Genomic DNA, 24,918 nt, shown 5'->3' on the forward strand with positions numbered 1-24,918 from the left:
ATATTTATATTATGTAATTATTATTATATTAAATACATATTACTGCCACTTAGTTTTGCTTAATTTCTTAAATTATTATAGCTCAGTTATAGTTCAGTTCATGCTTAATAGCTTCAAACCAGAAGCTGTGGGAAATGGACTGACAAGTGGAAACCTGGAGAGACTTGCTAAGGCAAAACATTCACGGGACATTTGATCATGATTGAATTCCAACTAAATTTAGACATCTCAGTCTCAGACTGAATTTCATTTTTAAAATCAGATAATTGAAGACTGCTTCAAAACTGCTTTTTGTTTGTTTATTTGTTTTTGTTTTTGTTTTTTTCATGCATAAAGATAATTATTTTGGACAAAGAAAAAATGATTTTGCAATTTAAATAATTATATTTGTGTGAACATGTCAGTCTCTTCATTCCTGCCTTCATATAACAATTCCTAAAAAAATTATACTGGTTTGACTCGATTAAAAGTTCTGCCAGGATCTGAATTTTGTTTAAAAAGATATTAAAATATCTAAAACTAAATAGTTGCTATTATTAGATATTCTGAAAATACGTACTATTAAGCCTTGAAATATGGCTTAAATTTATTGTTATTGTTGTTATGATGATGATGATGATGATGATGATGATGTTGATGATGATGATGATTATTATTATTATTATTCTCAATTTTACTACTCACCACTCTTCATCAGAGGAATATTGCAGTGAATTTCCTAGTAAAGCCAGGATCTTTAGAAGATAAATTAAGTCTTTGTTAGTTTTCTCCTTCGTTTCTTCCAAAGGACATTAGAATAATGTGTATTCTAACCTTCCTAAGTACCTATTCACCTGCCAGTAAAAGGAAAATTAAACAGAAAAAATGTATCTTTAAATATTGAAAGTTTGTACTAATACACTGTTCACTGCAAAACTTGCTGTTATTTTATTTTATTCTTAAGAATGCCAGTCAGGAGGAAAAATAAAAGAAAAAAGAAAGAAAAATGAACCAATCTCAGAAATCTTTTTAGAAGTTCTCAAACCCAAGTACTTGTGACCTCAAAAGCATAAAGTAGGCTGCAGATTACCATAGAAGAATATTAAAAATACAGGCTTACTACAATGAAGTATCATTTAAAGATTTATGATTATTTTGGATTCAGTTTTATACTGCTATAGACTTTCTGGTACAAATATAAGATATCCAGATATATAATCTGATAAGTTTTATACCATTTAAATAGAAAGTATAATACTTATTTATTCTCTCCTTCAAAATGCCATGACAAGAATTTTGTCTAGAATGTGGAAAACTAACAAACAAAAAAACAAAAAACAAACAGACAAAAATAATTGAAAAAAAACCAAACCCAAAATTTTAGGTACTTCCCTTAGGCTGCATAAAACTTTGTGACTTTCACTGTTTTTAATTCTTAAGATATATTATACATTCTGTCAAATGTGTTAATCTTCATATTTTCTTCATTTCTTTCTTATTTGCTGAAATATGATATTTGGCCCATTCTGTAGCCTATTTAACCAGACTATGCTTCTCTACCTGTTTCAATTTTATAAATCTTTTCTTTTTAATCTTTTTCTTAAAAATTAAAAATAAATAAATAGAAGAGAGAGAGAGAGAGAAAAAAAAAAAAGATAAAAAGAAATACAAAGAATAACCTAGCCACGAAATTATTACCTTATGCAGAAAACAGAAACTCAGATAGTATTTGCTTCCCCAACAGTCAGAATATATACAACAAAACAACATAAGCTTTGCCAAAAAAATAAGTTGAAATATTGTCAATATGATGTGTAATCTTTCATACTTTCCATTTTTTTGGGCACCTCCGGTGGTGCAGTGGTAGGAATGTTGCTTGCAACACCGGAGACCAGGGTTCGAATCCCCCCTGTGGCGCAAGAGGTAGAAGTTCCGCTCTGCTACACAGAAGGCTCACATCCCGGGGGTTGGACTTGATGATCTCTAAGGTCCCTTCCAACCCGCATCAGATTGTGATACTGTGATACTAATGCTGTGACAATGTGATGTCATTCTGTGCAACATGCTTGAATCAAGTCCAAATTGGAAGTTATTATACTGTAGTACAATGCAATTTAACTTTTTTTTTTTTCTTTATTTCACTACTTACAAAAAGACATATACACTTGACCTTATTGCTGATTCGACAAGTGACAAAAAGCAAATAAATGGAAGAGTCAAAAGTCAAGACTATTTTACTTTTTCTGATTAGAATGGGGGGGGTGGGGGAGGGAGGCATTTATTTTACAGGCATACTATTCCTTTTGCAAAATATGTGTTTTAATATGTGTTTTAACCAAAACCAAGACAGCAATATTGTCTATTTTTATTTATTTATTTATTTTCCATGACTGCTTATCCTCACTGGAATCCAAAAATATTGTTACTTCCTTTTAAGCTTGAGGTCTGTGGGTTTTTAATTGCACAAGGATTCTCAGGAGAATTTACCCAGGGAGATTAATACTGATCCATGTTCAGGGAAATAGCTGAAGTCCCCTCAAACAACTTAGCAGTTTCCATACAGAACAACTAATTTCAGATTTTGTGTTGAAAGTGTCTAGATCTAACATTCAATAAAAAAATGGGAAGATATTGGCCTCAAAGGAAATGAAATATATGTATTTGTCAGGAATATGACAAGTGCTAAAGAAAGGACTATTTCTATCAAGCATAGTCTTCACTATCTAGAAAGAAGGGGGAAAACCTGTTCTGAGAGCAAGGATTAGTGATGCTTACTTTCAAGCTAAGTGCTTTAAACTCCAGAGTCTATGTTGTTTTCTTTATTTCTCATTAATGACTTAGTTGCCTAATTGCAAGGAAAAACTGAGCTTCTTAAACCAAAGATTGAATGTCCTTATTGTTATAGCACTCTCTTGGGATGCAAGACATTTTACTTCCCACACAGATTGAATGAAACAAGGATTTTCTGCATGTTGTATTTAATTTAGTTCTCTACAGACTCATTAAAAGAGTTAGGTATTTAATTTACTAGATAGTATTTACCACTTAGTATAAAATAAATTGAGGCATCTGTCTTGAGTAGAGGTCTCTTTGCAAAATTTTCAGAAACATTAATATTTATTCATTGATGTCATAAGGAAATGATATAAATTGCAATGACATATATGTCTAACAAGATCCATAATATTTTGGTGAGGTAACACCTCAGCTAGTCACCTAAACTAATTCTACTGGATATTGTCTGTTCTTCAAAATCTTACAAACTGTAAATATTCATACTTATGTCGTGCATCAAAAATGGAAAGCTAGCAGGCCAAAGGAAGGATACTCTTTCCCTGTTCCGCACTTGCATCTGGAATATTCTGTTTAGCTCTAGACACCACAGCATAAGAAAGACTTTTTAGAGTGAGTACAGGGGAAAGACACAAAAATAATCAGAGGGTATCACTAACGTAAAGACAAGCTGAGAAAGTCAGAATTATTTAGCCTACAATTGAGAAGGCTCCAGAGATATGCTTTAGTAACCTTCCAGTTCTTAAAGGGAACTTACAGAAAAGATAGAGAGGGACTCTGTTAGGGAAAAGAAAGGAGAAGAGAAAAGAAGAGGAGAGGAGAGGAGAGGAGAGGAGAGGAGAGGAGAGGAGAGGAGAGGAGAGGAGAGGAGAGGAGAGGAGAGGAGAGGAGAGGAGAAAAAAAAGAAAAGGTAATAGTAATAGTCTCGTACGGGTTGGAAGGGACCTTAGAGATCATCGAGTCCAACTCCCGGGATTCGAGCCTCTGTGCTGCAGAGTGGCACTTCTACCACTTGCACCACAGGGGGGATTTGAACCCCAGGCCCTGGTGTTGCAAGGCGGCATTCCTACCACTTGTGCCACCGGGGCACACAGGTCTGTCTGAATGTATCATTATGTATAATTGTTCTTGACATCTTGTTCATATGTTCATTTTTTGAGCCCATCACTACAAGAAAGATATTGAGACCCTGGAATACATCAAAAGAATTGCAGAGAACCTGGTGAACAATCTGGAGCACAAATATTATGAGGGGCAGATGAGGGAACTGGGATTGTTTATTCTGGAGATAAGGAGGCTCAGGGAAGACCTTACTGCTCTCTATAACTACCTGAAGGGAGGTTGCATTTAAGTTAGTCTCAGCCTCTTTGCTCAGATAAGCAGTAATAGGACGATTGGTAATGGCCTTAAGTTATGCTAGGGGAGGTTTAGATTGAATATTAGGAAAAATTTTTCTCAGTCACATTGGAACAGGCTGCCAAGGGAATTGTTGGAGTCACTGTCCCTGGAGGTTTCTAAAGAAAAACAAAACATGTAGATGTGGTACTCAGGGACATGGTATAGTAATGGCATGGTAATGATGAATTGACAGTTGGACTGGATGATCTTATTGATCTTTTTCAGTCTTAATAATTCTAAGATTTGAAAACTTACTTATTAACAAACTTTTTAGTATAAGGTATTATAGACAGAAATTATTTTTTCGTAACACTTGTTTGTTGTTACTCATGAAGTTAGAAAGGGTCATATTGTACTATCATACTGATGAAATGTTTCTTGACCCAAATTGCAAATACAAATTAAAAAAAAAAAAAAAAAAAAAAATCGTGAGAAAATGTAACAGCATGCCCTCTTAGGTATTGAGATTGCACATTCTAATGGCCTTTGTACTAGGCTCAGCAGAAAAAGCAGTGTTACTAAAATGAATGGACACATGTACACTAGTTGCTTGAAATGTGTAAACTTCATTTAACATTCATTTAACATATGAAACAACAGTTCTTCTCTTTTATCTCTTTCCATCACTAGCAGTAACCAACAGGGGGTATAGCAGTTTGCTACTTAATGAGTGATAAATGATCTAATTAAATGTCTCCTTGCAGTTGTCTTCACACTTCATTAGTGAGTTGGGTTTTTATTAAGCTAGGAAATGTACTGTCATTTTAATAATTCATTCAATTTTAGTTACATTTATAAAGGCCTTAATGATATTATTTGAATGGAGGTTTAACAAACTATGTAAACAAAAATTTTAAAAAAATTGCAAAGTAAATATTCTTCAATAACATATGTTTTATTTTTTTCATGTAGTACTGGATACATACATGTTATTTTTTAGATATACGCATGTTATTTGTTTTACAGATGATTTTCTTCCTTTAACTTTGAAATATGAAGAAACTTGCTCTTCCAATAAAATTCTTCAATTCTTTTAACACATCATCTAACCAGTATGTTCATCATAGGCTATGTTCATTGGAATTCAATTATAGTGTGAGTGTCAGCTGCTCCCAGCCAATTACCTTTCTTTCTTTCTTTCTTTTTCTTTTTTTTTTTTTTTTGTTTGTTTTGGTTTTTTTTGTGTGTGTGTGTGTGTTTTGTTTTTGTTTTTGTTTTTTTGGTTTGGTTTGGTTTGGTTTGGTTTGGTTTGGTCTTTTTTGCATGATATCATATGGTGTGGAACATGCCTTTGTCCAGTTTAAGTCAGCTGTCCTGATTCTGTCACCTCGTGTCACCCCTCAGCACCCTTCCTGATAGGACAATAGAAGAAGTTGAAAAGCTCAAATGTACCTGACTGTATAGCATTGGTAAGCAACAGCTAAAACAATGGTGTGCTATCAACACTGTTTTTTCTCGCACAGAGGAAACAGTTATCAAACTCCACATTAGGAAAAAAACGTCATCTCTGTCCCAGCTGAAAACCAGGACAGAGACCCACACTGGTGTAGTCTATTCCTAAAAAATGGATCTCATAGAGACCCACCATGTTGGAGCAGTTCTTAAAGAGCTATACCCTGTAGAAAGCCTATGTAGGATCAGTTTGGGAAAGACTTCATGTTATGGACAGGACCCTGTGCTGGATCAGAGAGAGAATGAGGAAAGAATGGAGAAAAACAAACAAAAAGTTACATGCTGACTATAACTACCATTCATTCTTCATTCCCCCATGATGCTTTGGGGAAAAGGTAGAAAAACATGGATAGCAGGGGCAAGAAGTTTTAATTTGTTTTTTGCTTTCGTTGCTTTAGTTTCTTACTAGTAGGTAACAAATTACACTATTCTTCATATGCTGAGTCTGTTTTGCCCTTGACAGCAATGAGTAAGTGATCTCCTTGTCCTAATCTCAATCCATGAGTCTTTTCTCATTACATTTTCTCCTCCGTTTTTTTGAGAAAGGGGAATGAAATGAGCCATGATGGAGCTTAACTGTCCGTCAGTGTGAAATCATCCCTGCCAATATAAAAGAAATCTCTCTCCAGGAAATATGTTCATTTTTGTGTTGTGCTAACTGTCTGTGTGCTTGGTACCAGACTATTTTTGTTTTTCTTTTAATGGTGTGCATTTTAAGCATGAATTAAGAAAGTCTTGAAAATAATGATAAAGCTTGAAAGCAATAACAATAAAACAAAACAAAACATAACATAACAATAAAAAAAAACAAAACAAAATACTGATGGCCAGCTATTAAATAATGTTTGCCTCAGCAACTCAGTCCTAATCTGTCTCAGTAAGGAGTTCTCCAGTATGCCCACAAAGTCTTGGTGATTAAGGAGATCAGTAACCATAGTCTTACTATTTTATCCTGACAGGTAAATGAGAACATGATTGTTAGGATCTGACAACTGCTGTTATAATGACTTATAACAAACAGAATATAAATTAACAGTGTGCTTTTAATATAGGCCAAGCATTATAAAACTGACCTTTGCTGTTCTTCAACAAGATGATCGCCACAGATAAGTCTGATCCTTAGTATTTTGATGTACAGATACTCATTTGCAAAAAGATTTCTTCAGAAAAGATTCCTTCTGCAGAAAAGCCTGGGGCTGTTTTTGTTTGTTTGTTTGTTTGTTTTTGGTTTGGTTTTTTTGTTTCTTTGTTGTTATTATTATTTTGCCCTTTCCTTCCGCCCCCCCCAACACACACACACAGTGTTTGGCTTGGTTTGAAGAATCATTCTTAATTACTTCTCTCTGGAGTCCTCAAGCACAAAAGGGGAACTCACCTGCCATCTGTCCCAGATCTGTATTTACTGAACAACACTCAGCAGGAACATTTACTCATTAGGTAAACATTTCTAGCTCCTCTTCTGGTGGGTGGCTAACATCTTTTTTAGTCATGAAGGTGGCACCTGACATCCTCCCTTGTAGGGTCATAGGAAGCAGAAAGCATGGGGATGGTGGGAAGAAACACATCTGTGTGGTATCTTGGTACAAGAAGCCTGTACCTGTCATGGATACCATGTTCAACCTGGTCAAGGTCCTAGGGCACTGCTGTGTTTTGATTGTATCCTTAAGCCCAGCAACCTTGACAGTGATTGATACAGTAAATTTTTGAGCCCAGAGAGAGAACATAAGGGTGATTTTAGCAATAGATAAGAGGAGTAGATTCCCAGAAGATGGATGTGAAAAGTGAGCTGTGGTGGGCTATCCTCAGATATGGGCCAAGCTCTCATGTAATCAAACGTTTAGAAGGACAGAGAAGAAAATAAGTTGAGTTAAAGAAACGGGGATTGATTATCAATTATTGCCATGGGCAAAGCTGAACTGATTTGGGAAAAACTATTTTACTGCTAATAAATTGTAATAATGACAAACGCAAGGATTAAAACAACCCCTCTGCTCCTTTCTTTCCCAATTACTAGTGGAAGGACAATCTCAGCACCAGACTAAAAGGATAAATACTTTGAACTGTACATGTAAGAAATGGAAATAACATTTTGATCTGCATTATTACTAATACATGTGCATTCATTAGGCAATTTGAACTGTTAAAACCTTAATTGAACTATTACTCCACATTTAGTTCTCTACAGTCAGTTCATTTCCTTTTGCCCCAAAGAAGACTGAATGTAACACTTTGCAACTCCTCCTGGAGTGGTTGAAATATTACCACAGAGCTTAACAGAGGCTTGTTGGTAGCCACCCTTTATTTAAATTCTATCTTTTTAACAACATACTGTACAAGGAAAATCAGTTCCGCACATATACCAACATGCAGTCATCATGAACTAACATGGAAGCACATATGGAACCTCTCTCCCTTTCTGTCACATCCATTTATTTATCCAGTGACTGAGAAAAGAGTAGCACCCTGATAGCTTTCACTGAAGTTTCATTTAAGAGACTGGAATTTCTTGTAGAAAGTAATACTTGCATTTACTTCATGCTCACATTCACTACACTGAGTAATTGTGTTATTGGTGATTGAATAGAATGGTCTTCTCACGCATCAGCATGCAAATTAATACATACAGTATGTGACCAAGTAATTGGAAAGAAGAACAGTTGTGGGTAAGGCTTTGTGTGAACTGTATTATGTATGTGATAATAGGAATAATTCCTAGTCAGCAGCCGGCTAATGCTTTCTAACAGCAATGGCATAAAAAGGGCAATCTTAATTAACATTTAACCTACTAATCTATGCCATATCCTCAAAATGGAATTTTATTTTCCAGACACAATTTTCATATTTTTCCAGAGTTTCTTCAATAGTATGAATTAATTAATATCTATAAATTTATAATATCTTATATAAACAGATTATGAGTAATAGTAGTACGTGCTCAATTTTGCATAAGCTTTTAGAATAACTGTTGCATAATAATGTTTGCTAGCAACATGAATTTAAAGAATTTAATGGTTATATCTATACTTTAAAGGAGGAATTTAAGGGGAAAGCATATAATAGATTTTACTCCAGTGCTATACTTAATCAAATACTTGTCTAGTACTTGAAATATATCTATTTTTTTCATTTTTTTCAGAAAGCTATTTTTAGTCCCCAGTATTAATAACTTTAATGTCCCAGAATGCATATTCTCCTAATATGATTATGCGTGATCATCATGAATAATGTTCACCTTAATGTAGTCTGCAAATATTACCTACCTTCTCTATTTCATTCATTTTTGATACTTCTATTGCTTAGTAGAAAAAATTGCAATTTAAGTGATTTTAATAGAAAATTTTAGAGTACTCAATTTTATCTCTTTCTTACTAGCCCTGAAAATGCCTTTTGAATTGTAATCATTAGTTCTTTCAATTAACTTTCACAGTACTGAAAAATGCTTATCCGTGTACACTGGGCAATCCCCATGTTACAATATAATTCGATTAATGTAAGCTCTATTGTATCTGAGGAATTTCAAACTAAAACAAGTTAGGTGTGCTATAGGGAATACTGCCTGTAGCTATATTCACCTATTAAGATAGCTTCAGATCCGTCATCCAGGAAATGGAATCTATGAATTTATTATTTTGTCTAATCTTACCCAGTTTTCCTGGTTGCATATTATTTCATTTTATTTATTAGAAAAGCTATTAAAAATAATGATTGACAACTTAACACACAAACAGTAATGAATTAGAATAACATATTTTCTAGAATCTATCTATAAACACTTACGGATTCACAAAAAGCATCATGTCAGATCTGTATAGTGGCATATTTTGAACTTATTGATGACCACCTTATGATTTCTCTAGAGGTGTTCAATCAAAACAAATATGGTTGGATAGGAAAGGATTTTTTTCCACACCCAAGCAGAACTGGTACACCATCACAAATCCTCATCCTGTTGTTGTTCTTACAGTCAGTACATCAAATTATCCTGATGTTGCTGACATCTAACATTGCCTAGGGAACTACTTTGGATGCCAATTAATGGCATGCAGACTGCTCTTATTCTTGTATACCATTAACAACTTGTACCTTACATTCCAGTGAAAAATGTTATAATTTAAGCAGTTATCGTAGTGACATAGTTAAAAATCTCATAGACATTAATTGCATTAATAGAAATAGATAACTCAATTATTAACATTTAAGCCATGAAACTAATAGCATCAAACATTCTGCCTTAGTAATTTGATTTCTTTCTATAATAAGGTAACTTAGATAGGATGAAGGAAAGGCAGTCATACAATTTTTTGGGATTTTAGTTAAAGTCTTTGATACTGTTCCTCACAGTAACCTCCTAGAAAAGTTGTCCACCTATGAGTTGAACAGGTTCATATTACACTGAACAATTAACTGTCTAAACAGCATAGTTCTAAGGGTCATGGTAAACGGGGCTACATCCATCTTGTGGCAAATCACTACCAGTGCTCCTAAAGGATCATTTCTAGGGCCAGTCCATTTTTAGCATTTTTAACAATGACACATGCAAGTGTACAATGCATCTTCAGTGAGTTCTTTGATAATACTAAGTATGGAGGTGCTGTTGACTCTTTGTAAGAAGAGCAAGCCTGGCAAATTCAAATAGACTGAAGCATTGGAAAACCAGTACAAAAAACAACAAAGGCAAAAATGTCAGATATTGCAGCTGAGAGACAAGGGGCTATGGAGTCACTTAGCAGAAAGGGATCAAGGGGTGCTGGTCAACAGTAGGATTAACATGAGTTAGCAGTGTACCATGGCAGCAGTATCAGACAGCTCCTTCAGGATACTGGGATGTATACATATTCAGTCTCATGAGATGCTTTGAACATGCTCTTCTCTTCCAGTGGGGGAGATTTTGCTCCAGGGATGGGAGGTTTGGAGATGTGAGACGCACGAGACATCAGACATCTAATGAAGACTTCAGCTTTCTATGTGTCTGTTGAAATCAGTCCTCCTCATTTATCAGAGAGAGTACACATTCCTTGCACTTTCTCTTTTGCTCAGTGCACCCCTAGAATCTCTTCTTGATATTTTTCATATCCCTCACCAAGTTCAGCTCCATCTGTCTTACCTTTCCTGATCTCATCCCTGCATGTGCAAACAGCATCCCTGTATTCATCCAGGGTGACACATCCTTGTTTCCATTGCCTATGTGTTCTTCTTATCACTCAGTTTAACATACAGGTCCTTGCCCAGCTATGGCAGTTTTCTGTCCCCTCTGTTTGTTTTGTGTTATGGGAGGACAGAGAGCTCCTGTGTTCTCAGAGCAGCCTACTTAAAGAATTGCCAGCTCTGCTCTAGTCCTTTGTCCTAATGGACAACTTCCTAGGGATCTCATCCAGTAATTTCTTAAATAGTGTTATTCTTACTCTAAATCCTAACACAGTACTATACTAGGTACTTTGAAGATTAACTCTATCCTAGACAAAACCAACATAGAAATAGGTTGTATTATAGCAGTTGCCTTCAGTGCCCCAGTATGCTAATTTTAATGTGAACTTACACTGTTAGTGCACACAACCAGAAAATCTTGCAAAAATATTTCTTATTCCTGAAGTTCACTAACCTGAGAATTGTACTTTAAAAACCAAACATACACAAGAGCACAAAATATAAAATAAAATAAAAAATAAAATAAAATAAAATAAAGTAAAATAAAATAAAATAATCAAAAAAATAAAATAATAAAGAATTCTGATAGTCTGTCAGCTAACATTTACCTTTCTTGTGAATCAAAATGAACATATGTGCTTGCAAGCACTGCATTTTCTGATGTTTTATATTGAAAAGAAAACTGCTAGCAAATTTGAATGATCAGAAGTCAGTCATCAACGTTTATCAGTGTTCACTGATTTTTCTTTTCAAGCATATGAACAATATTTTTCATGTCCAATTATTACTTCATTGTCATCCTCATTCTCCAGCTATTTTTTCCATTTTCATACAGCCAAAGGTTTTGAACTTACTTTTTTTTTAGAGAATATGACTGAGAGAACATTAAAAACATGTATTATCTCTGAACAAAAATGTAAAAAAAAAAACAAACTGTAAATGATTTATCTGCTTTGTGCCAGATTATTATTATTATTATTATTATTATTATTATTATTATTATTATTATTATTATTATTATTATTATTATTTTCCCTATACAAGTTTTAATTCTATGTGTTCTTTATAAGTGGAAGCAGAGAAGGGAGGGGAAAGGTCAGTAAGGAAGGGAGGGGGAGAGAAGTTGGACTGATTTACTTGAAAGTAATCAGTAATCAGCAGGAAGACTGAGTTTTCTCATGTAACTGCTAAAGTGTATTCTCTCTGTAATGAGCAAAACAGAATACTAGGTCTCTTTACAGGTAAACAAAAAGCAGAAATTGTACTGCAAAATCTTTCTTTCTGGAATATCGTTCTTCATTTCATACACCACTGATCTCACTGAAATTTCTTGTTCAGCTGAGTATAGCTTTCATCGCTAGTCCCCATTTCTCTGACTTTCAGACAACCCCTTTCACAAAGAGCTGGCAAAATGTATACATATTTCATGATCTCTGATAATGAAATTTTATTCCTCTTTAAGGTTCGTGGATCTAGCATTATGTAATGCCGATGCCTGCAGTGCATCATGGACAGGCATCTAGAACTTGTGTTTATGATATTACACAGTATTTTAAGAAGGTTGACGGGTTTCAGTCATAGTCATCTCTCAGAAACACCCTTTCTAGTTAGCATTTTGAAAGAGAGAAGTTTGAAATTCTGTTTGTTGTTCCATAAACAGTAATAGAGTTGAAGATGCTTTGTGTTATGTATTGGTCTAGTAATATTATTTGTTGTTGTTGTTGTTTGACATGCTTTGTATATGTTTTTCTATATGCTTTTTCTACATGCTTTTGTACCAGTTGCACGTGTATTTGTATAGGCTTTGGGCTTTTGCATAGCCTAGTAACAATATTTTAAATATTTAAAGGTTGTCAACTACAGACTTTCTCAAGGGCGCTTAATCCAATAGGAAACAAAGAATCCCATAAATGAGTTAGGTGGATAGCAATTATAGGACAAAGCAGATAGTGCATTGTGCAGTATGTGTTAAGTTTCAATAAAAGCTTAGGTTCAGTGCCATATAATTTATCACTGACAAAGTTAGAATGGCAAATAATCAAGGTGCAAGTCACAGCTGTACAAATCAGTGCAACTAGCTCTTAAAAACACCCTTGCCTGAGCTGTGACTTACTCAAAAGCAATTGCCAACTATTCTTCTGCAATTGCCTTTTAAAAATCAAGAGGTTAACCCTTTATTGTATTCATAGCAGTTGTTGCTCATGAAGGATTTCCAATTCAGACATAGAAACACAAATTTAGGTGTTTGTTTGTTAGTTAGTTTGTTTTGTTGTTTGTTTGTTTGTTTGTTTGTTTTTCTTCGGGATCATATTTTTCAAAATTGTTTTGATCCTATTGGAACTCTAATTCATAAATATAACATTTAAAGCTTTGTACACAATGTACAAATGAGTTCTGACTATATTATTTCATTTGTTCTTTCATTCCTTTGCAAATGTTCCTGGTACAGTTAGAGCCAATAATATAACACTGTGATCAGATAGGAATGTAAATAAATAGGAAGCTATAAGTGCAACAAGTCAAAAGAGAATAATATTTTTTTTACACTCAAATATACATACTTCCAAAGTATGGGTAGAAATAAGATGTCAATTATTAACACAAAAATGCATATGTTGAATGAAGTTTTCTGTATATGAGCTATGTTGTCTAATTGGTGGAGCTTAGATGTGGAATTAAGTTACCTAGACAAAATTACCTAATGCTATTTGAGATATTGTATAGAAACTAAGATGCTTACACCTAGCTGTAAAACATAGTACAGGATATAAGACTTCAGTTGATTTCGCTTATATGGGCAGCTGTTGTCATTTGATGTTCCACCGGGGGTGTTTCCTACTCTTCAGTTACTGCTCCAAAAATGCAAGGTCTCCTCTTGGTATTCAAGGTATGTACAAGGTTAGTAGATATAACAGAGGACACATAGAAGATGTGTGTTCTGGTTGACAACTGGATGTCAAGAAAAATGTCTTAAGGCATCTCAGATGGTACAAAACATTTACTTAGTGGCAACTTCATTGACATCATTTCCTTAAATGTCTAAGTGTCTTGAATCTGGAGCTGCATCACAGACCAGAAATGAAATTTGATGTAACCACTAAGAACTAGCCTGTCTGGCCTGAAATAGTTGACATTAGATGCTCTAGATCAATTGGTCAGGGAGTCAAGAACCAACTCCTGTTTTAGATTTTCAGAAGCGTGGATATCATCTTAATGAACGTTATTCATGCTGCAGAAAGTCTATAGAATTAACTCAGTTGTATAAATCTAAATCACAGTTCTCTACATTTGACCAGGTAAATCCAACTCAGAACAGCTTATATGATACTCTTAGTTACATAATAACATGTAAAATTACCCTTTTTCTTCAAATGACTTCCCTGAAGTTTCTATTTATTTCTTCCTGCATGTCATTCACTTTGCAGTCTTTCAGTTTGAACAATCTTCTTTAAAGATAAGTACTATTATTTTTTTACAACGAGTATTTGCTGAATCAGCATCTAACAGCCATGCAAGTAACAAAACAAAGCCAATTACTAACAGGTATATGTATGTTTCCCTAAAATATATGTAGCTGAAAGAGTATACTTTCTATAAAGAAGTCATTATTAAGGAAACAAATTTCAGGTAACTAGGTACACTACTCAAAACAAATATATTGTACAGTTTCTGTTCTATAATAAAAATTGATAACAAATAAAAGGAAATAAATAGAAGTTTTAAAGACATTTAAACTGGGTAGTGGAGTAATTTGATAGTCTACTCTGAAGGACTGAAGAGAAAATAGTTGCAAACATAAAATAAAATGTTTTTAAAATACTGCATCCTGTTTCATCTTGTTGGTTTTTATTCTTCAAATATAACACGAAAGTTATGAAATCTTAAGTAACAAAATTTACATCATAAGACTGTCAAACATTTATAGTTGTATTTTAAAGTTGGATTTTTCATCCCAAATAACTGCTGCAAATGATGCTAAATAAATGCAATAGAGAAGTTTATTTTTTCTTTTTTTTTTCTTTTTTTTTTTCCCCTCACATGTTAAATGACCACATTTCGTATCACTTCACACACACACACACACACACATATATATATATATATATATATATATATATATATATATACACACATACATTGCCCTTTAGGTTTACTTTTATGTATTTCTGATTTCATGTTGAAGACACGAAAGAATAAATTACTGAATGAAAAGCCTTTTTCTGCCTCCTTACTGACACTGTTCCTCTTTTGGCAGATTCTCAACCTTAACAGGTTTGTTAATAGAAGTGATCATACTTATGCTTGTACTAGATGTACAAAGCAAATATCCAGCAGCAGGGAGAGAGCTGCAGAATGGCCTCTGTGGGAAAAGACTAAGGCTTCCCTGCACCAGAGGCAGCTGGTGTCAGCTGGTCAATCTTCAGTTACTTTTTTGCACTGCTTCCAATTGCCTTACTTAGTAGAGATGGTGTTTGTAGTAATTTTAAAATTTCAGACTTTTGAGTTAGTAGTGTAGAAGGTTTAAGTGATTTCAGGTAGTGGTATTTTTATTATTTGGTAGGCATGTTTTAAGAAATTCTGAGGGAAACATAATATTATTGTTAATTGTGTAAAAGAAACATCAGAAACTGAGACAACCTATAAAAATCAACTGTGAACTATACAAGCAGCCTATTTAAAAGTGATACAAGACATCAGCCTCTTTTCAGAGTGGGAAAGTTAATAGTATATAGTAAATTAATTCAACAACTAAGAAAGATATGGATGGGAACTGGGTGTCAACAATAAATCTTAAAATCTACATAATTTCTATAATTTTTCTATGGAAAATCTATAGATTTTTAATGTGATGCTGAACAAATTACTTGAATATAGCTACTCACTGGTGATTATTAACTGTAATTTTATTCAGAGGTATTTATATTGAAAATTACGGTAGCCACCAGCAAAAATACTAAGCATTTGCTGATTATTAGCATAGGAAAACAAACAAACAAACAAACAAACAGAAAATCAACAGGAAAAGAAACACAGAAGAATTACACAATTAAAGATCGAAATCCTAGACTTTCACCTTCACTCCACTTTTGTTTGTTTGTTTGTTTGTTTGTTTGTTTTTGTTCTTTCTTCTTAATGCTAGGAGAATTCCCTTTCACTGTGTATAATGTTTTCCGTATATTTGATGCAAAATTAATATAGTACATGTAGTAACCATCTAGGAAAGTTCATCCTTTTGTCTGATGAAATTTTACTGCACAATTCTGAATCAGCATGAAGACATCATAGCTTAGCATTGTGGTACAAATTTACAGCATTATTACTAATATTGAATGCCAAATCATGCACTTTGTCTACTCCTTTTTTTTTTTTTTTTTTTTTTTTTTCAGTCTAATTAAAGACTCTGTTGAGGAAGGCCATCAATTAGTTTGACATTAGCTGCAGTTCATTAGCTAGTATTTAACGTTCCAGTTCTTCCTCTCTTGGTGTTTTTATCAGTAAGTGCTGATGGTCTCTTTGGAAAAACAGGTTTCTTTGTGAATTAAAATGGAATACAACATAAACAAGAATAGGAAACAAAGTCAGCTTTAAAACACTAAGCATCAACATTTGTTATATTATACAACAGAAAGCTGTTACATTTCTAAAGAAGCAGAACTGAAATGGTTAGGGAAATGGGAAACTTAAACCAAAATTGCAGCAATTCTCCAATTCTTTCTGTTTTAGGTAGTGAAATAGTGTTAGCAGTAGCATTTGAAAGCCCGCTCCCAGAGTTGTTTCTTTACACTCAGAAGTCTGATATATATGGTAGGGCGATACATGACCTCACTTCTGTAGCTAGACTTCCACAAAACAAAAAGAGTGTGCACACCCTGATTTGCTTGTGATTGACTTTAAGGTACCTTATCTGAGTAATTAGAGATGAAGAACTTGGAAATATTTGAGTAAATCTGACAAATGGCTAAAGATTTAATAATCATTGTCCTTATTACCAGAAAGTTTCTAAGAAATACCAGTCTGATATGATGATGGGAAAGACGTTGCTCAATTGTAGATATATAACATATATTTTATCATGTTTGTGAACTGTTTTAGACCTAACCAATACACTTCTGTGATTTACTTTTAGAATTACAAGATCTTTTGCAGCTCTTAATGTTTACATGCATAATAATTCTGCAGCACAGATCAAAATCAAGAAATGCACACACAAAAAAATCCCTACTCTTGCTGAGATATTTATTTTTTTATTTATTTATTCATCTATTTATTTATTTATTTATTCCCTTCCGAAGAATGATACTGAGTGTATTTTGGGACATTAACAAAGAGCCCAGAAATAATATCTTGTCATAGGATAAAATCATTTTGAACTGCAAGTTCCGACTAAACTCTATATTTGTATTAAAGCAAAGATGTTCAATTAAAGCAATTCAGTTTTTGTTACAATTACCTTATTAATCTTGCTTATCAATATTACAGAATAATTTTAAAATATAGGAATTAATAGTGATTGCTAAAATGTCAGTATGCTAAGAAAATTTATTGATTCATATATATATATTGGTTAATCTGTGCCCTCAGCAAGCTTTGAGATAGTGATGCAAAAGAATAGTCTCTTACATTCATATGGAACTTCATATATTACAGTTTGTGCCCACTGCTCCTTGTTCTGTCACTGGTTACCACTGAAATGTGGCTGGCTCCAACCACTTGATTCCTGTACACTGGATATTTATAATCACTGATAAGATCTCCCATCAATCTTCTCTCCAGGCTGAAGAGTCACAAGTCTCTCAGACTTTCTTCATAAGGAAGATGATCTAGGCCTCTTATCATCTTTGTAGACCTCCACTGGACTAGAAGTTCCCTGTCTTCTCTGAACTGGGGAGCCCAGAAATGGATACGATACTCCACTAATCATAATTTTGTTTGCAGTGCTTTGTTATCTATTAGGGTTAAAAACAGGTTTTAATAAGTAAATTACTGTTTCTCCATAAGTAAAACCAGGATATGTATGAGTGATAGTCTAGATGTTTTCACTGTTTGAATAGAAATATTGTTTCAACAAGATCAGTAATTAGTACTTGTTATGTAACTTTCTGTAAAATTGCTTCTGTTCTGAAATGAGAGTTGATTTTCACTTTGATGTAGTAAGACAAAGTCAACAGTATTATTCTATGTCCTCCTTACTTGCAAGGTCACTGTGATTAATTACATAACAGGAAATGCTGATGCTGTATGGTCTTTCTGATAAAATTCCATAGTACCTGTTAACAGTTTAGCTCTACAAATTGCATGTTGAACAGTCCAATTGTTCACTAAGATTCCTACCACTAGATGCTGGTTGTGGAAGTAATTGTTGTACCTAACATGATTGCAAAAACATAATCGTAATACAATGACAGTAATTGAAAAGATCTTTGAAAAGTAATAAGTACACAGATAAATAAATTATTAAAAAAAAAAAAAAAAAGAGAGAGAGAGCTTTCTTCTGTTGGATATAAAAGAGTGACATTACTGTAGTAACTAGCATTGCAGCTATGTAATTAAGTTCATATTCAGGTCTTTGAAATGCTAGCCACAATTTGTCTACAGCAGCAATGATTCGTCTAATAACCTTAGTAGAGTGTGCAATAAATCAACCACATTCAGACATCTTGTATATTTACAAAGAGGAAATAGTCAAATTCTCTCTCATTATTTTTCTGATATGTTTAACTTTTCTGATAGAGGACATTTTTCTTCCTCAAATAGTAATTCTGTATAACTAAAAGAAATAATAAACATCAAGTTAATTAAAAAGTGTTATTTCCTTCTGCTTATGCTCCAGTAATTCCAACAATTTAATAAGAAAATGAACAGGAAGACAGTATTTGTCACTGATCTTTTTTTTTGGCTATTAACTTTATTATGAGAAGATTTCCTGAACGGCTAGCAAATGCTGTCTGCTTCACTGAGTATATTAGATGAAGCAGGGGCCTCACAGAACCCCATACTCTGAGAATAACCTTAGAATATATCGCAGGTGGAAGAAAGCTGCACAAGAAAGATCTGTAGCTCAATTAGATGATTTGCAGCTGCCCTACTTCTCATTTCCTGCTGGTTAACATGGGCATCTCAAGAAGATTTTGTTGTCATTTTAGAATTATTAAAAAGCGTACCCATCTGAGCTTTCTAGGACATAAGTGGATGATTACTGTGCTTGAAACTGACATAGCAGAGTGGCCTTTGTATCTTCAGGTCTTTGTGTTTATAATTGAGGTTAGTTTATGCATAGCTTGTGCAGTGTTGTAGTTCTAGTGCCTTATATAATATATAAACAAAACAAACAAACAAACAAACAAAAGAAAAAGAAAGAAACATATGAATACAGAAAGCACTGGAGATAAGTCTGAAAAAAATATATTTTTATTTTAAAGTTGAACTCTGAATCAGGGAGAATTTGAAAATTACATAGGTCTATTCATAGTATTTCCTTGAATGAAGAGATTTCTGGCTGTGCTGGGTTTTCATTGTTTAAGAGTGTGGTCTCCTGTCACCTGAAATAATCCTAGAGTCAAGTATATTAAAGTTCTGTATTTTAAAGTGTGCTTTGTCATCCAGTAAGACTTGTACATCTCTAGCAATCACAGCTTAAAAGTAGTTGCTTTAGTTATTTTCCTCACTACTCCACAATGTGTTTTTATTATATTGTGTTGTAGTTTTTTCCCTCTTATGCACAGAGCTTGTATTTTTGAAACTCCTTTTCTTATAGGAAGCTGTTCATTGTAATGACAGATTCTGTGAATTATACTTGTGGAGAGATAATATATCATTTCAAAAAAGCTCTAAACTGCAGTAAACCCAGGATCTGTAATTTCTTACACTGAGTCTTTTAATAACAGTTTAGCTGCAGATATACTTTTTTTTCCTTTTTTTTTCTTTTACTTTCCTTTTTTTTTTTTTTTTTTTTCCTCCCTAATCTAAATATGTGCAAACACTTTGCTTCCTTATTACTGGAAATAAATAAATATCAGCCTTGAAATATAAACAGAGGAAGGAGAAGGAATAGCTGTGCAGAATTGATTTTTTTTTTTTTTTTTNTTTTTTTTTTTTTTTTTTTTTCCTTTTAATACATCTTAAATTTCCTGTTCTGTTTGATCTCCTTGAAACTTCTTTGAGCCTCTTTTCATCTTTTTTGAGGAAAATAATAATAATAATAATAATTAATTTTTCTTCTATGAAGAAGTGTTTATAATTTCCTAACTATTCTATGTCTTTGATGGTAAGTTTATTATATATTGTGATATAAATTAAGGGTTATAAAGTTTAAGACATTTTTTTCTAGTGTATCTATTTCTTTACATGCAAGAGTTTAGTAAACATGTAGCCAGAAGTTTACTAAAATACTTTAAAAAATTTCTTCTGTATTTTTATTGAGTGAAGGTAAACTCAATATGACAAACTAGGCAGTGAATTGATCTACAGAAGTTCTTCTTTGCAGTTCATAAAATTATTCTTTGCTGTTAAAGCCACAGTCTTAAACTGATCCAATATGAGCAATTAATTGCATGATATATTCTCTCCTTTTAATTTTTATTTATTTATTTATTTATATTTATCTTTCAGCAGGGAAAAAATAACACACTTTCCACTGGGACAGACCATGAATGAAGTGGAGTAGACATACATGCAAAGGTTCTGATATCTTATATGTCAAGGAGCAAGAGGTGCAAGGCTTTTCTCTTCAGTTTTGTGTGCTTAGGAATATCACACAACCAGCAGGGGCCTCTCAGTCCAAGGCTTATTCACATAGGTACTTAAGCAAGACAAGCAAGACAGGCCTTGATATGGTATTGAGATTCATGCAATAGCTCATATCATAATGAAATATATCAAGGTGATGAGATAAGCTCACGTTCAAGCTGGAAAGTCAGTCTGTGGATTAAGGTTAGATTCAGGTACAGTGATCACTGCATAAATACATAGCAATGAGGAGAGTCTGGGATCAAGCCTACATAAAGCCAGTGATTACATTGGTAAGAAATAAACATGCATGTTGTCAAGTTCAAGTCTGTGTGAAAGCTGAGGTCTATATTTAGTGGCTCTGTGGCTGAAGCTTTAGATGGAAAGTAGTACTTTTCTGACATAGCTAAAAATTGAACATCAGTGTAAACAGAGCTCCTGGGCCCATGAGTGCTGAGGCACAGGTTCTAGCTGTATGTGATCAAATCAAAACTGCATGAAGATGGTAAACTAACAACTAATGACATGGGAAAGGAAGAGGCTTTTTTTTATCCCTTATTTTATTAATTATAGGTCTTAGGCTACTCGGTCCTCTGAGATGTAGGACCATGATTATGGGAACAGTGACATTCTTCAATATTTTTATCAACAATCTAGATAGTGGGATCAATTGCACTTTCAGCAAGTTTGCTGATGAAAATAAGCTGAATCAAGGAATTCATACAATAGAATAAAGATGGCATCTCATGGACATGCTATCCAAAGAGACCAGGACAAGCTAGAGAAGTAGGCTTATGTGAACCTATAGATGTTTTAAAAGGTCAAGTGCAAGGTCTTGCACTTAGGTCATGGCAATCCCAGATGTGTGTACAGACTAGGAGAAAAACTCATTGAGAGCAGCCCTGTGGAAGAGTCTGGTGGTCTTGGTGGGCAAAAAGCTTGACACGAGCCAGTATTATATGCCTGCAGCAGCCAGGAAGGCAAGCAGTATCTTGAACTGCATCAAAAGTAGGGGGGCCAGAAGGGCAAAGGAGGTGATTTTTCTCTTCTGCTTTGCCCCTATGAGGACCCCTGTGAGGTTGTACAGAAAAGTATCCAGGCAGATTTTGAATATCTCCAGAGAATAAAACTTCACTGCCTCTCTGGACATCTTGTTCCTGCTCTACTGCCCTCAAAACAAACCCTCAAAAACCCTTCCTCATTTTTGTATGGAACTTCATCCACTGCAGTTTTTGCCCATTGTCTTTATCTATTATTTATATCAAATTAAAAACAGTTTAGTAAGCAAAAGGAAGAGGGATACACTACCAAGTCAAAATCCAATCAGCAGCTAGCTTGAATAGGCTAATTTTTATTTATTCTTGAGAATGATGCCATGTGGAACAGAATATTCTTTTGGTCAGTTTTGGCCAACTGTCATGACTGCATCCTCTCCCAGACTACTTGTGTGGGGAAGACTGCTATATTCTGCTATATTCTGCATGCTATATTCTCAATAAGATGTTATCATGAAGAAAGTATCTGATGGAAAAGGAAGGTATGCTTGAACAACATGTCATTTTGTTAGATTCCCTTGTCCCTGCATTCCAACTTCTTAAAACTCAGTCTCTTTTTGAACACCTTTTCTGTTTTTACAACTGGCAGACAGTTGATTATTTGTTTGTTTATTTTATATTCATCTGGAATCTGTCTAGATTTTTTTTTTTAAATTTTTTTTTTCCCCCTTTTTAACATTACATTAAAAGTATTTTCTTCATTTCTATTAATTTCTTCTTTCATGTTGTTTGAAATAGATAAAGATACAATAGTTCACCACTGGAATTTAGTGTTTTGTGTCCCAGATGAATGTCTCAAACACTACTTCCAGTACATTTTATATCCACACTTCTTAGTCCTCCTCAGTGTCAAGGCTGCATGAGAAGCTGAGAAGTCCCTATTGCACTATGCAGCAACAACTGAAATAACAGTTTTATCAACTTTTTTTTCTTAAATACAAAACAAAAACATGTTATCAGACTAGCCACTATGGAAAATAATAATAATAATAATAATAATAATAATAATAATAATAAATAAATAATCTGTATCTCAGCTAAAACCAGGACAAAAATGTAGGCTGGCATGAGGTTTGAGATGTATGGATTCTGCATGTACGAATGTACAAGAAGTTGAGAGGGAACAGAACCAGGAGAGCTGACCCAAGCTGACAGACGAAAGGGATATTCCATGCTATATAGCATCATACTCAGTAATAAAACTGGGGAGGTTGGTCAGGATAAGTGGCTGCTTCTCAGAGAGTGTTGGGGAATTTGTTGGTGAGTGGTGAGTGGTGTGTAATAACAGTTTCCAGCACTTATTTTCTCTTTTATTATTATTAATAATACTATTTATTATTAGTAATAGTAGTCTTTCTTTTCTTCTTTTCTTTTCTTTCCTTTTCTTTTCTTTTCTTTTCTTTTCTTTCCTTTCCTTTCCTTTCCTTTCCTTTCCTTTCCTTTTCTTTTCTTTTCTTTTCTTTTCTTTTCTTTTCTTTTCTTTTCTTTTCTTTTCTTTTCTTTTCTTTTCTTTTCTCTTCTTTTCTTTTCTTTTCTNCTTTCCTTTCCTTTCCTTTCCTTTCCTTTCCTTTCCTTTCCTTTCCTTTCCTTTCCTTTCCTTTCCTTTCCTTTCCTTTCCTCTTCTCTTCAAATGTTTCATTCTTTTTCTTTTTTTTTAGAGATTCTTCTTGAGCTGTAGGCTAACCTTTGAGAATGATGTGTGATTTAACATCCTGTCTCACAAAAGGTATTAGCAAACATGGACTATACCATATTTTTTACCTGGCCACATAATTAAGGTAAGTATCCCTCCAATGAAGGGAAAAAGGGTTACATAACCACTGTAGCATTAATTTGACAGCTTCCTCTTGAGCAAGAGCTTATGATGCAGCTTTTTAAGATCATAAAGCAGTGAGCTCAATTTAGAATTACAGAGACATACCCTCCACTCACACTCACTGAAAATACAAACAAAACCTAAAACTATATTGTGCATGACTGGTTAAGAGTTGTTTGTTTGTTTTCCTGTGGGATTTTCTTTATTAATTATAATTAACCATATTTCACTGTACTAAATATCCTGAGAGGTACATAGTGAGATATGTACCTCTCATTATTGGGTTCACCAGAGTAGTATCTTTGCTGCTACAGTCTGGTCCCATCAGTTCTGCTCACTAGCCAAGTCTGGGACTTAGGCTACTGCATACACACATCTATATCAATGACTCCTTTCTCAGAGAAAGTTCCTGACACAGCCTTAGCTTCCAGACCCTAGCGCCCATCCATCCCCTCTTTACAGATATCTGACTTGTCTAAAATTTTTCCACACTGACATCAATATTTGGTTTTGCAGAATAATGCCAAATTCACAATACAGGGTCTAATGAGACAGCAATTATCCAAGGGATACAAGAAGTGCTGGAGAGAAAAAGAGAAAAGAATTTTGTGGTCATCCAGCAGAAGGGAAATAAATAAATAAATAAATAAATAGATAAATAAATAAAAAGTGTAAGTCATTGAAAATTGGACAACAGTGTAAACTTCACTGCATGGCCAATTCTGAGGAGGAGTTTTTGCACCTGTATAGGCATTTAAAGACTGCATGCAGACAGTATATTTTCTTGGTTCTTATCTCATTCTTTTCAGATTTTCAGTAATGTGTGTACAGTCTCTTTGTAGCAAACCACTGGAGTATCCATTATTAATATTTCATCGTATGCATTCTATCACCGGGCTTTTATGAGTTTTTGGCAGATTCAGAATAGAAAAGAAAAAAAAAAAAAAAGGTCGTGTCTTATCCTTTTTCAGTCAGATGTCTTCTGTGAGGAAGTTGTCATTGACAGATAATGTAGTAATAATTGTAAGACTTGTGATAACATGCTGAAAGAAGTAATACTTTAAATGAGAAATTTAACGTTTGAGTAGTGCTTGACTCTTGAGAGATATTTGCCTTATACAGACTTATTAAATTTATAATTAAATTGAGGAAATTGTTGCACAAAAGGATGTTGTGGCGGTAGGGAATATAATAGGTTTTAAGAGACATTGGACAAACTATGGCTATTAATTATCTTCTTTAATAGAAAGCACATAAATCATTGACCACAACAGAATGAGAAGTAACAGCTAATAAAGGATTGCTTTAAAGTTTTGCTTTTAATTAAAGACAAAAGCAGAAAAGATAACTTTCAGATGAGTCAGTTTCTGCCCATCCTTAAGGTCAGTGTTCATGTACTATGTTTAGTCATAGGCTAAAAAAACTACAAAGACTGAAGGCACTTTCCACATGTAATGGTTCTGCTTCCTTTTTAGTTGGCCTAATAGTTACACGCAGGTTTACTATGAGGATTCTGCAAACAACTTGATCCTTAAGGGAAAATGGAGAATGGTG

Source organism: Coturnix japonica, chromosome 1 (assembly GCF_001577835.2).
Source record: "Coturnix japonica isolate 7356 chromosome 1, Coturnix japonica 2.1, whole genome shotgun sequence".
Taxonomy (NCBI): domain Eukaryota; kingdom Metazoa; phylum Chordata; class Aves; order Galliformes; family Phasianidae; genus Coturnix; species Coturnix japonica.